The following is a 14,834-nucleotide window of genomic DNA, read 5'->3' as shown; positions in this document are numbered from 1 at the left end:
TGTGGTTGATTGATTCAAGTGTTTCTCGTAGCAAAACATGGAAGCTTGAGTTCAGTGGGTAAAATAGAATCTAAATCTAGTTGGTTTCAGCCTATGCTTTCAAAGTTCAACATACCCTGGAACTTAGGAAAGAGCTTGGGGAAACAGACTTTAAAATATCGTATCTGAATTCATGGATTCAAAAATTGGAAAAATCCTAATCCATACTCTCCATACAGCTGATCAAAATTGCCACGCCCATTTTTGGGTTCCAATCTCTCATGGGAACCAGCAGATTTGCAGGAGAGTGCAAGACCAAAAAACAAGCGTTTTGTGATCCTGAGCTCACACGGGAGCCAGCTAACTCACACTAGGGTACCAGGACAGAAAACAGAACATTTTGGGATCCAATTGGGATCCATTTCAGGTGCCTTCTGCAATTCCGGAATGTCCTCCCTAAAACAAGGTGGTTGAGGGGTATGCTAGTCTCAACCACCATGAAAGGCTTAGAAGAGGAAGTGCTTCTCAGGAAGCTAGCAAAACAAAAACTTTATTCAGTAATGGCTAGCAGCCCCTGAACCTGGTGGGGTGGTCTGTGGCCAAGGAGGTCATGTGTACTGGTTTTCTTCCCATCCACCTCCCTTGCAAAAGTGTGGACACAAAAGTACTGGAGTTGAACATGTAGTTAGTGCCTAAATAAACTGAGAAATGTCTAAACTTGGTGTAGGAGGGGTTCCTGCTGCCAAAATTTCTACTGCGGGTTAATGTCACAATAACCATACGTCCAGTGCCAGATTTACGTATGTGCTAAACAAGCTATAGTTTATGGCCCCACTCTCTTGGCGGGCCCCAAAAATGTAAAGGAAAAAAACCTGGATGTACATTTCCAAAATATAAAATAAAAAACAAATAAAATGGCTTTAGATATCTATTAGGTCTGTAAATGACCATATAGCATATTCAACACAAAAAACCAGCAACAATTTGTTGTTGACAAAGGACATATAAAGGGCCCCATTACCTTCAGTAGCTTAGGGCCTCATCAAACCTAAATCCGGTCCTGCATACCTCACTCAGAAGTCAGCAGTAAGCCCCACTAAGTTCCATGATGATGACTCCCAGATAAGTCTTGAAGCCTGAATTGGCTAATCTTAAATGTGACACAAAATGAGCACAAAACATGGGCATCGATTTAGAGGGTATCCAAAATTTCGGGGTTACACATTAGTGAAGCTGAGCAGAGGCAAAAGTGGGTGGAACAATGGATGTGACTCTTCTACATTTCAGTTAGATGTTTCTACACTTGCGTGCACCTCTCCATCCAGGCATTGGCACAATTCAAGGACATTTCACAGCCAGGCCAAGTTACTTGACAGGTGTATGGAGTAGGTCTAGTGAAGGGGCATTGCCTAAGGAGACTCCCATGAGCTAGATACAGAGATTTGGGGGGATGCATTTTGCCCTAGCCTTGAAAATCCCCCACCCTCAGTTTGTGACCCACTAGGTGAAGACCGGTGGACTGAATGATTGTGGAATGAGGAAGGGATCGCAAGGGCGTCGCCACCCAACAGCAGTTTCAAAATTCTATTCACACACCTCAGGCTATTCATAATTATCTGTGGCATTTCATAATTCCATACAACATTTTCAACACAAATATGTGGCGATTATTATGAAAATGATTATGAGGTGATTATGAAAATGAATTGCGAGTACAAAAAAATATTATACGCCAAAAATAGCATAGAAAAAATGTTTTCAAATAACTTGTAAGAATAAAAAAGCCTCATTAAATAGTGCAAGAGTTATATAGACTCACACGCCTTCTTTGAAACTAATATGAAGAAACCATTATGAAGGTGTTATGTAGGAATGTATTAACACCACTTGAGCCTAAACAGTCCATGCTGTAAAACTTCTCTTGGGCAGTTAATTAAAATCCACCCTTTTCAAAACTCAGAGGAATTTCAGTATTTTTCAGTCTCATGGGAAATATTAAGAAGGGGGAGGATGGGGGAAAAAATCATAGAATGCCACAATACTTAACATTCAGAAAATGAGTCATTTTGAAATACTTTGCATGGACGATGGGATAAATATTCCAAGGTACTTGAAACCCTTTGGGGGAAATGTAACAGGGCTTAGCCATGGTGTGAAATTGCTACTGGAGTGGTGAATACCAATTATTTGTGATTTACTGTAATTTACTTGCAAACCCAAGGGCTTACCCTAAAGCAGTTGATATATGTATTAAATGAAGCATCAAGGGGTGGAGATGGGAAATGCACGGGAAGATAGCAACATCAGAGAGTCAAACAATTTTCTCATTTATCCAGCTGCTATATGGAATCAAGCATTAACTGTTTATTACTAAATGTCTAGGGTGGAAAAATAAGTTGGGGAGCAAATGTATAGAGCATTTTTCTTTTATCCAGGAGACTTTACTTTGGCAACCGTACTAGCAAATTAGTGCAAATAACTGAATGGGGAAAGATGCTATATAATGGCCAAAGGGAGGAAAGGGGGGGGGGGGGAAATGTCCAACTGCTCTCTGAACAGGGGCCAAACAAAACATGACACAATACATCTATGAATAGCATCCAGCGTGGATTTTTAAACATTCGTGGTAACTCTTTAGTGGGGTGGGGATGAAAAGTCTCAATTTGGATCAGCCCCTAGTTCTGGGTGCTTTAAGCCTTTCCCACTGCACTATTTTCCTAATTGGAGGGGGTGTCTCCTTAATTTTGAATATAATTTGTTGTCAAGTTACTCCGTCAAAACTTACAGAAGGAAAGAACAATTGGTCCAATAGCTGGTTAGAGGCAGTGGTGTAGCGTTGGTTGCTGGTGCCTAGGGCGAGCCTAGGGTGTACCTAGGGTGCCTAGGTACACACGGGGCACCATCCCAGCCCTCACTGCCAATCCTGACAGAGCAACTCTACCCCCACCAGAGCAAAGTGGGGACACATTGAGCCGCCTGCCCATCCACACAGGAGGAAGCCCAGCTGACCAGTGCAGCCCTTGGTTTGCACTCCCTCAAAAATGTGTGCCATGGCCACCCTAGCACCCCCCACACTACACCCCTGGTTACGGGTTTCATTAAAAAGTACTGAAATGATAGCCGAGAACTATAAAGTTCAGCAGGAAGGATGAAATGCTCCCTACTGGCTGATAGGATTGTGAAGTCACTGCTCTGTTCTTTCTTTGCCCATCCCTAGCTCTAGGAAACAGAAAGGGGGACAGAGTGTTAGAGAACGGATGGCAGAAACTTGAGCAAAAGGAGAGACCATGGATGCCATGTAGTATGATGTCTTGCCTCCCATGTTTCAGGTGGGAAACCCTAGAGGAGCAAAGGAGATGGGGGAAGAGCAGGGCAGTTGTTTTTGAACTGTAGCAATATGAAGGAACAGCGTATGCATGCACATTCAACTGCCTAAGGCATCTGCAATCTCCCAGGAAAATTTTGCATGCCTAACAATTTTGCACCCCACAACCATTGGGAGGAGGCAGAGGGATAAATCCACTGTATCCAAACCCTATATATCCTACATATAGATATTGTTGTAAACAAAAATTGCCCTTTTCCCTTATGAGGTATCCAAGAGCCCATATAGAGTCCTTACATAGGTTCCCTTTTGGTAGGAGAAGATAACAGAGGCCAACCAGAGAATATTGAGAAGCAAAGCAGCTAGTAAGCTTGATCTTTATTGAACTGTTGCAACAGGGTGCTCCCCTCACCCGCAGGAGAGGAGGAGGAACCCAGAAAAATGGCGCGCAAGGCCTTATAAAGACTTTTGAAATTGCCACCCTGTAGATCAAGACCACCCCCAGAAACATCACACATACATCACAGAAGGGGTGTAACCTAAGGCCACCCCCTCAGATACATCATACCTACATCACAGAAAAGGTGGTCTTTAAAACAGAAATTTAAATGTTTTTCTCCTGTCGTCGTTTATCTCCTGTCTGGCAGGTTACTTGATTGGATTTCCTGGGGAGCCTGGCTAGTCTTTTGTAATGATAAATACTTAGTTCCTGGGCCAAGTCACAGGCTCACACCCTATTCATATCTTAAATGTGCCCTTAAGACAGGATTTGTGAGGAAAGAGACAATGGGAGGTTTCCCACTTTGACCTTGCAGAGAAAACATTTGCTCAGTTTAGGAGTCAAAATGGTTCCAGTTCGGTCTTCCTGTGCTGATCTATGTACATGCTTGGTTGGTACGCTTATGAACATTACCATATATCTAAGACCTCAAAATTCCTATCACAATATATAGGCATTGGGTACAACTCTGCCAAGCATTTGGTTGCCAAGTTTCTAGTATGTAAGTTAGTTAAGTTTGCGCTGCTGGTTGTATATACAGCAAATGTTTAAGGTTTTTGTTTTGTTTTTTAAAAAATCATTGTGTGTCCCCATGGGAATTGGTAACAAGAGATCACACAGAAAATGTAACATATAAAGGTGCTAGATAGGATTTTGACATCCATAATGTACAATATGTCAGTGGCGTAGCGTGAGGGAGGCAAAGGGGTGGTTGCCCTGGGCACAAAATTGTTAGTGCCGCAAAATTTCAACACCTGGTGCTGCCTCAATTCGGCTGTGTGCTTCAGCCACTGGACCCCACTGAAAACAGCTTATCCATGCAAACCAGGAAGTGACCTCTCCAGACAATGGAACAACTTTTCTTATCTCTGCAGCTGCAATCTCACTGGTGTTGTAGACGCCATTAGGCAGTTGAATGTGCATGCGTAGTTTGTCCGTTTCGCTCTTTCCCCCATGTGGTCTGGGCACTGGCAACCCAAGCTACAGCACTACGATATGCTGTCCTTGCTCCTAACTGAGTTTTAGCTTTCTTTTCCTACTGGCAGAACTTTTCAAAAGGATTCCCCTAAGCTGCCCCAAGAGGCTGATCCTGGCCTGAACCCTCTGTCCCGCTGCTGGGGAAGGTTCTGAGCCCTACTGCCTAGGACCCGTCCCTTCAGCCCAGCTCCAGGAAAATACAAAAAGACGTGGTCCGTGTTTCCTTTTCAAAAGTCCAAAGGTCACGGAATTTAACAAAGGCTTGTGACTTGCATATAGAATACAACAGAGTGGCCCAACAGCCATGCAAGCAGCACAAATATATTAAAACACGGAAAATTCCAACTGTGAGTCATATTTTCACATGTGGTTAACACATCCAACCATGAACAGTTTCAGATTGATTTAACTGCTGATATACAACCGCTGAAACCCAGACACCTTGCCAAAGACACATTTCCTTAAACTGATACTTGCAGGGGTGGAAAGCCATAATAATCACAAATAGTTTATGGCATATGCTCACAATCAGTTGTGATAACAACATCAAGTCACTGGAAACAAACAAATCCTCTAACAGCACTCAACTAACATAGCAAGATGCATGGACAGCCTAAGGTAGAGATACTGTAAGGAGCATTGCTGGCCAACATGCAGCCTCGACTTATTAGCTGTCCTGCATAACCTTCACAGAAAGTGTGCTGGAAAACGCTAGGTAATAATACAGTCACCTGTTCACAAATTTAAAAAGTTACTGTGCTTACACTTTCTATTGCCAAAATGCAAATGAGAAAACTGTTCATACAGTTGTTTTGCAAAGTCTAACAGACGTGATATTTCAGATTCAGGTAGGTAGCCATGTTGGTCTGACGCAGTCGAAATAATAATCATAATCATAATCATAATAATAAAAAATTGTCCAGTAGCACCTTGTAGACCAACTAAGTTTTTTCTGGTATAAACTTTCGTGTGCATGCACACTTCTTCAGATATGATTATGATATTTCAGATTAAAAAAACCATTAAGACTCTGATGAATTAATACTGCCCTGTTTGGGCACATTTCTCTAGGTGGGCTGCGAGCAGTAGGCTTTGTCAAAGGTAATGTCACAGAGGAGGATGGCAGGGAAAGCTTTCTCCAAGCAGGAGGCAAACTATAGTTTCACTTACCTCCCCAAATGGAGCATCCCTCATTATACAGTGGTACCTCGGGTTACATATGCTTCAGGTTACAGACTCCGCTAACCCAGAAATATTACCTTGGGTTAAGAACTTTGCTTCAGGATGAGAACAGAAATCTTGCTCCGGCGGCACAGCAGCAGCAGGAGACTCCATTAGCTAAAGTGGTGCTTCAGGTTAAGAACAGTTTCAGGTTAAGAATGGACCTCCGGAACGAATTAAGTATTTAACCCGAGGTACCACTGTAGACTCAAATGTTTGCAGATGAAAAATAAGGATATAGTGTACCTACACTCAAAACCAAGAGAGACAAACTAATTATAATTTCTAGCTACCTTATTTCTACCCCAGTAGTCATTTAAGGGCTATGAGAATTATGCATGTTTCAAGAAAAGACTTAGAGGAAATCATCTAACTTCTGTTTCTTGGGCTGACTGCCTTCTCTCCCAGCTAACAAGTCCAAAATGTCAGTGAGCCCAACACCACCCTTAGATTCTATTAAGGAGTCTATCCCTCACTCTCACTTGACAGACAGCTTCTCAGGCCCAGCTGTCAAGTTTGCCAGATCACTTTTGTCACAGTCTATATTATGCTGATTTTGTTTTTCACGACACTAAGGGTGTGGGGAGAAGGAATATTATACCTTGTATTTAGCTCTCTGATTCAAACTGAAGTGTTAAATACTGGGCATAATACATCATTTTGCAGGATTAGACGCAACAGACTGAGGAGAAATGTACTTATTTCTGTTGTATTCATTGATGTGCTTATTCCGCTCTAGTGTTAGGCAAACAGTGCTTCTTAGAAACTGGTTTGCTTAATGTCTTACCTGACTTCAACCACCAGGTGGCACTCAATACTAGTTAATACTGCATTTTCCAAATGAAAGTACAGTATCTAAAACGAAGAATGAACTTCTTTTTTTAAGTGTATAGGTTTAAAAAGGAACTAATTGCTTTGCAGAGAGTGGGGGGTGATAGAGGATGAACTAAATATTGAGGTTGGTCTCTCCCCCACCAATATGAATGCAATGAGATCTGCCCCACCACGGAAAAGGAGGCTCTGGAAAGGGCAAATGTCGCAAAGGGAAGTCACATTTGATGAGTCCTTGTAGCAAGAATTAAGGAAATGGAAAAGTCCCATGAGGAAGCCTCTAAAACTCACTAGATGGTTGTATCCTGACAATATTAACAGTCATCAACCATGTATCACTACCATCTCATGATGAGCCCTAACTTAATGGCAGAGAACATCTAAAATTCCAGAGGCCAGAAGTCTGCAATAACATCCGTGTGAGACCTTGAGCAGTTCACATCAGCCAGAGTGAGAGAGTATTGGGTGGAATGCTGGTGTTAAGACCCCACATGGTTGATGTGGGTGGGGGTGTATACAATCACAACACCCAGATATTTCCAAATGCAGTATTGCTTACAAATTGCTCGTTTTCCTTGAGTCTGAGGGATCAAGGGATCATTTGAATTTTATTTTTGTCATTGTCAATTAAATTAAATTGAGAGAGTACTGCAAAGTTTGCGGCTAATGTAATCTCATGGCTACATTATGTGATAAGAAGTGCAATCATAGAGCAAAAGCAAACTCCTATACTGTCTGCCCCCATTGAGGAATATTGATATCCCCCACAGCTGCTGTGATTCCACAAAAATTGAGTAAAGTATAAAACAACACTGCCTGAACATGCAGTAGCAGGAGGAATGGGGCTGTTAACAAGGTATTCTGATTCCATAGCTTTAAATTGTCCTCTTTTCTACAGATCAGAGCTGGAAATAAAGAAGAACAGAGTACACCAGACCCACCAAGTGTCCCTATTTTCCATGAACAGTCTTGGATTTACAGAAGCCATCCCAGTTTCTGATATGATCCTAGAATGCCCTACTTTTCCTTAGAATATCTCTATTTTCATCTGTTATGGAAATTACGGGGGGGACATCTTTAAAGTTGTTAAATGTTACAGATATTATGCATAAATGCATCCTTTCGACTTGACAGTTCAGGGAAGTTACCTAGCTTTAAAAATCATACAAAATCAACTCCTTTGCCAGTTTCCTCCATTCCAACGCTATTTTGCCCTTGGAAAAGGGACTCCAGGAAGTGCCTAGAGGTGACAACTGCTGAGCTGATTGTTGGCCAAGGAAAGCCTAATCCCATCACCAGACTTGCCCAGGGGTCCAGACATGCAAAGGAAGTTCTATTGTACTTTGGGTGGTGGGACTTCAGAGGTGTTTGCCTATGCTAATCTTATACCTGGGTCTTGCCCTGACATGTCTGCTTATGCTAATCTTGTACCAAGGACTTGTTTGGGCATGTTAGCCAAGGTTTAACTAGCGTAACCCCTGTCTACCCCTCCCCTTTTGTGACATGTCAGTGATGTAGCAATGATGTAGCAATGATGCTGTATGAACTGTATTCTGGGATATGGTGGGAAATTTTTAAAAGTCCTTGTCACCCCATCCTCGGGGTTCAAAATTCCTCTTTGAACCTGTTGCGCACTAAACTTTGGTCTACAGCTATTTGCTCTGGTTGGTGGCTGGACTCCTTCCTTTATTCCACAGAGACCCGCAGGCTCTGCCCAATGAGCTGGGTGACTGAGCAGCCTCGCACCTAGATTTTTCTGTAACACATCTGAGAAATGTTGGATATGGAGTTATGTGAGCCAAGGAGATAAGGAGCCAAAAAGATAAGTAACTATACAACTTTTAGAAGAAAGAAGCTGTGAGACCTTGATCTGGAAAGCACTCTTCCTGTCTTTTTTCTGCTTAAAATCTCCCCCTAGGTATTAGTAGTAGTAGTTTTGTATACTACCCTATACCCGTAGTTCTCACAGCGGTTCGCAGCACAAAATCACAATACAAAAACACATGATACATAATAAAAACAAAGACAACCCAATAATCCCCCCAACCACAACACATTTTGAAAGGCCTGGTTGAAGAGGAAGGTTGTTGCCTGGCGCCTAAAGGGAAACACTGGCCTGTAAGTGCTCCAATTGGAGAACAGCCTTCACCAAAGGTCTCACGGGTTTTGATCACTCAAGCTCAGGACGAAAGGGAGAAACGTGCTAAGAGGAAGGCACGCTTGATAAACCCTCACCATGATCAACTCCCGCCCAGAAACCTACGTCCCCACTGTGGAAGGACTTGCGGCTCCAGAATTGGCTCCACGGTCACTTACGGACTCACTTTTAAAACCGTATTTATAGAAGACAATCTTACTTGGCTACGAGTGATCACCAAAAAAGAAGAAGATAATGAAAGCACCCGCTGAACCTCCCGAGGGAGACCATTCTACAAATGGGAGGCCACTGCAGAAAAGACCCATCCACGTGTTGCCACCTGTCTTGAACCCCTGGCTTACCTGGCAGCAAATCAGTATGTCAAGCTCCTGATGCAGGGTCAATCCATGTGTCCAAAGTCCAAATCAAAGCACAGTCCCATAGAGATCCTAATGCTTCCAAGCTGAGGTCCATCAAAATGGGCAGTTGAGCAGACACAGCACCTCAGCTCTGCGGCCGTTTTATACCTTGCATGCTGATTGCAGCATCTGGGTTTGATGAGGCATGTGACCCTCACCTGTTCTGAGCCTACTCCAGCTAAGGAATCACACACCTCCTCCCAGAGTTAGTGAGCCCCACCTGGACAGCTAAGGAGCTGGGCTGTAGGCCCTTGCCAGTCTCATTCTCCTTGAGCATACCTTCCACTGCTTCCTATACCTCAGTCTGCCATGTTTGTGGAGACAGGAGCCTCTCTGACTCTCTTGATGGTCCCTACTGCTCTGGTTCCTGCGCACTGACCCCCATCCCCCTGCCATCCTCTATCACCCCATGAGTACTTCCTATGCCAACCTCTCCTTCACCACCCCCAGCTTGCCCAATGTGTCCCAGTCCCAGCTATACCCCACTCCAGGACCTACTTCCTCCTTCCTATTGTCCTACCTGTTCATGACACCATCCGTCTGACACCACAAGATGATCTCAGGGCCTTGGTATATGCAGAGAGGCGATATTTCAGTTATTGCGGTAGCTTATTGCCCCTGAAAGTGGCATTAGTAGGAGACAGCATTCCAAGGGAGGCAGTTTTCAGCTGAATATGACAGTAGATTTTTCTCTAAATAACTGGCTCTCATAGATAGGTTGATGTCATAAAGCTAGGTAGGCAGTTATAATGATGAGATGATGTCACAATGCAAACCTTATATGGCTTCTCTGCTACTCTTCAAAGCTGTGCACTACTTAGCACAATAAGGGGATTTTCTCTCTTGTTATCTTGATCTGCAAGACACAAAAATCTATATTGTATTCAGCCAGTTGCACCCTGGGTTCCAGAAAGTAGTGTTTATTTAATTTCATTAACAAGGGTGCTAGCTACCTTGTTCTGGGCAATCTATAGAGAAATATTGCAGTTACCACTGCAAGTAGACTTGGCCTGAGAACTCTCTGGCTTCACCTGGTCTCTTTGTTTTTCCTTCCCCAAGGAAAAGGTGAACATGAGAAGCAAGGCGTTTGTGGAGTCTAAGACATCATCTTCACCTTGCAATGGCTCCCTAGGATTACACAGCAGGGAAAAGGAGATAGTAGAACAACATCCCCTTCTCCCAGCTAGATCCCTGTCTAGTACAGCTGGCAGACGAGTCCCAAAAGCTAAGGCCAGCATAAAGGTAAAGGGACCCCTGACCATTAGGTCCAGTCGTGACCGACTCGGGTTGTGGCACTCATCTCGCTTTATTGGCCAAGGGAGCCGGTGTACAGCTTCCAGGTCATGTGGCCAGCATGACTAAGCTGCTTCTCGTGAAACCAGAGCAGCACACGGAAACGCCGTTTACCTTCCCACCGGAGCAGTACCTATTTATCTACTTGCACTTTGACATGCTTTCGAACTGCTAGGTTGGCAGGAGCAGGGACCGAGCAACGGGAGCTCACCCCGTCGTGGGGATTCGAACCGCCAACCTTCTGATCAGCAAGTCCTAGGCTCTGTGGTTTAACCCACAGCGCCACCCGCATCCCTAAGGCCAGCATACATGTGTCATAAATGAGTCGGTCTGAGAAGAGGCACTTTTAAAGGTAGGATTCAAATGACTAAAATAGCATTTGGCAAGTTGCTGCAGCATAGTTTCATGTTCCCCATTTGTAAAATTGGAATTGTGTAACTTGATCCAATGTCCTCTTGGAAGCAAGATCCAGTGACTTGGAGCTTCCTTCCAAGTACAGTAAAATGTCTTTAAATCTGGAGATCTACTTTCTAGGCTTAAGTTAAGGAGACCAGTACTGAGCAGACCATTGCCCTCCAGAGGTCGCCGGACTACCAACTCCCGGCATCCCTGGGACTGATGGGAGTTTGAGTCCAGTAACATATGGAGGACAGCAGGGTAGGCAAATTCAAAATGTAACAATTTGTTTTCAGTATAACAGCAGGTGGCAGTATGCACAAGTAATAAATGGCACGCACACACACATATATATATTAACATGAAATCCCTTTATCTATTCTATTTAGAAACCAGCGAATGATCTTTTTATGCAGAAAAAAACCTGCCCAAATTGCAAGTTTTAGCAATATTTTTTATTCCATTCTGATTATTCCAGCACACTGCACAACGAAATCTTAAGTGGTGTGAGTTGAACGAGAAATATTAGTTTTGTGAGTTTGCCACAAGGTGGCGAGGCAACACTACAATTGTTTAATGAGACAGGGGGAAAGCAATTAAAATGGTTCAGAATGACTTTTATGGTGGCAACAGTTGGTCAGTCACAAAAGTTTGATATTGATCTTTTCTATTTTGTCCCTCAGTATATATTTCCCACAGAAAGGCTTTAACATTCAACATCAGAACTGGAGAATATTCTGATAGAGCCATTTAAATCATGATAATTCCTGGCAATGAGTCCTGCTACAGTAAACAGGTCAGCCACCATCAGCTGTGTTTTAACCCTGCCCAACTTTTGACTGTTCCATATTTAAAATGCTTCAGTGCAGCTGAGCATCAGTTCTTGGCACTTTGGGAAGGGAAGAGGTGGCTAGCAGGAGCCAGTCATCCATCAACAAACACTACCCCCATGAGCCACAGCACAGAATTATGTTGAGTAAGGAAGCCATCTCAGACAAATAAATAACTTCAGGCTGAAGTCCTATAAACACTTAACTGGGAGAAAGCCCCATTGGAATCAACAGGACTTGCTTCTGAGTAGATATCAATAGAATTTGCACTTTTAATAAAATTATAATTAACAAAGATAAATATAATGAATTGAAAAAACGTTTTAAAGAACTTTTCCAAAAAACACACACACAAACTAGAGTCCTTTTGCTGGAGATAATTCAGATGGAAATTCCCAGGTGTCAAAAAAGGTTATTTATATATGCTACTACGGTGGCCTGTGTTTTGTTAGCCCAAAAATGGAAAACAAGTGAGGTCCCAACCAAAGAAGAATGGCAACTTAAACTGATGGAATATGTGCAGCTTGCAGGTCTAACTTATAGAATAAGAGAACAAGAAGAACATTTGTTTAAAGAAGATTGGAAAAATGTTTATTGAATATATGGGAGGAAATTGTGTGCACTTGAAAATGTTGGCAGAATTAAGATAAATTCAACAGTGCAAATAAGTTTTGATGGAAGTAATAATGGAATACTGAATGGTTTAGTTTCTATAAAATATGCAGGGATTTATGCTATGCAAAACGAACCATGGAAAGAGAAGAAGGGAAGTCATTGATATTTTAAGGTTGTATAAATGAATATTCTAAATTCTAAAGCAGAATGAATGAATGAATAAATAAATAAATAAGAATTTGCACTTTAAGCAGCAGTTCCAAACTGCTTATGTAGAGTAGGGAGATTGCTGAATCTATAGAAGGAAGGTGACTGGAAACAAAGCCAACATTTCCCATTATCTTTATAGCATTAGACTTCCCAATGCAGTTTCCCATCCTATGCTAAAGAGAGCAGTGGAAAAGAAAACAAGTGTGTAGAGTTATGAGGGAGGTCACAGTGAGTGTGGGCATCTTGTACTTGTTTCTTCCACAATTCAACATTTTAAAAATACAATATACCTGCATTCCAGTACCGTGTGTGTGTGTGTGTGTGTGTGTGTGTGTGTATTCTATGCCGTCACACCTATCACTGTGGAGGATGTAGAAACCCACAGGGTACAAACAAGGCAAGCAAGAAGGGTTGTAAGTTTGTAATCCTCAATGAAATTTTTGTCTCTTTCAAAATGTCTGCACAGGCATGCATGGCATCTCTACAACATGTGTCTGCATTCCAAACTGCTACAGAAAGTGTTTTTTAAAAGTAACTATGGCTGCGCTTACAGATGGCACTTTATTCTGGAATCAAAAGAGAAGGAAAACTTGTTTTTTCTATGTAGTCCACACGCAATCCAGATCTATTGCATGTTTTTTGCCCATGAAAAGCACTTCATGAGAAACTGCTGCGATGGAGTACTAAAAGGTCCAAGTCTGCCATTTGAGCAGCTCCTGCATAAAAATGCCATGTATCAGAACTCTGGTCTAGTCTTGGGTTTAGCACTTTCAGGTTGGGTTTAAGGGAACCCTGACCATTAGATCCAGTTGTGACCAACTCTGGGGTTGTGGCACTCATCTCGCTTTACTGGTCGAGGGAGCCGGCGTACAGCTTCCGTATCATTCGGCCAGCATGACTAAGCCGCTTCTGGCGAACCAGAGCAGCACACAGAAACGCCGTTTACCTTCCCGCTGGAGTGGTACCTATTTATCTACTTGCACTTTGATGTGCTTTCGAACTGCTAGGTTGGCAGGAGCAGGGACTGAGCAACGGGAGCTCACCCCGTCGCAGGGATTCAAACCGCCGACCTTCTGATCGGCAAGTCCTAGGGTCTGTGGTTTAACCCACAGCGCCATGTTTTTTGCACTGCACATGACAGAAATCAACTCTTAAGGTCATGGAGCTATAAAAAGGAATTTTTAAAGGAAATATAGGCTTGGTTCACGGTTCACATGGCAGATTACCTGGAAATGTGCATCTTTCTGGGGAGGAGGTTGTGGCTGCTTTGCTCCTCCTCCAGCCTATTTTTATTATTATTATTATTATTTTGTCCTCCTAATGCACTGAGCTAACTGAAGGGTTGACTTAGCATGTTTTCCAAACTGGGATTTGTGGTTAAGCTCTCTCTTAAGTAACCATCAGCTGTAGCCAAGAACAAGTTGCTTTTCTCTTCCCAAGGCTTGCTGTGTTGTACAAACTAGACCTTGGTGCCTCCATATGTTATGTAAGATGTAGTAAGCGAGACTAATCTCAGTCTGCAATCCTTGGACTTCTTGAAAGAGGGAGGGAGAATCTATGACTCATTCATATCTTATGAGAAGCAATGTTGGAGGTACTTCTGTGTTGCTGTACACTGTGTTACTTTGGTCACATCTATAAAGAGGAACTTAGGGTTCCCAAACAACATAGGCTCGTATATACAAAATTATTTGTAGCACAAAGGTGTGGTTTTTCTCCATCTGGACACTTCATGCTTATCATCAACATGCTGTTTTCGATCTAGATCGACTCTAGCTCCTGCTGTCCACTAGGGTGTGTGTAGTTACTTTGAAAACACTTCCCTTGAACAGGTTATCCATGCCTTTCCCTCTGTATGTCCCAGGTCAAAAAAGAAGGTGACTGTGATCTTGTTATACACCCAATGAAATAATTGAACTGGTGTGGAATGGATTCACTCCCTATTGCTGGAACCACCTACCTACATATGTTTACAAATGGACACACTGTGCAGTAATGCAGAAACAATTTTCTGAGATCATACGGAATCATGTTTTGGGCCCAACTTGTGCAGGGCTTTGCAAATCAGCACAAGACTAGAAAGGCTTCTCCCTGAGCTGTC

The 14,834-nt window shown here is 42.8% G+C and overlaps 1 protein-coding gene and 1 long non-coding RNA gene across 5 annotated transcripts in view; both read right to left on the bottom strand.

Moving 5' to 3' along the window:
* LOC310744908 (uncharacterized protein) overlaps positions 1–14,834 on the bottom strand; it is a 263,309-nt gene that overhangs the window by 50,406 nt on the left and 198,069 nt on the right. The gene's annotated exons all lie outside the window — the stretch shown is intronic.
* Positions 1–14,834, bottom strand: part of LOC310745061 — a 133,706-nt gene that overhangs the window by 115,323 nt on the left and 3,549 nt on the right. For all 4 annotated transcript variants that reach the window (XR_014539879.1, XR_014539880.1, XR_014539881.1 and 1 more), the window contains one exon: positions 9,910–10,245. This is a non-coding gene — a long non-coding RNA (uncharacterized lncRNA). The remainder of the gene's footprint in view (positions 1–9,909; positions 10,246–14,834) is intronic.

This window comes from Podarcis filfolensis (genome assembly GCF_964270895.1).
Source record: "Podarcis filfolensis genome assembly, chromosome: 11".
Taxonomy (NCBI): Eukaryota; Metazoa; Chordata; class Lepidosauria; order Squamata; family Lacertidae; genus Podarcis; species Podarcis filfolensis.
Note: the sequence above shows the minus strand (reverse complement) of the source record. Positions and strands in the feature narration are given on the sequence as shown.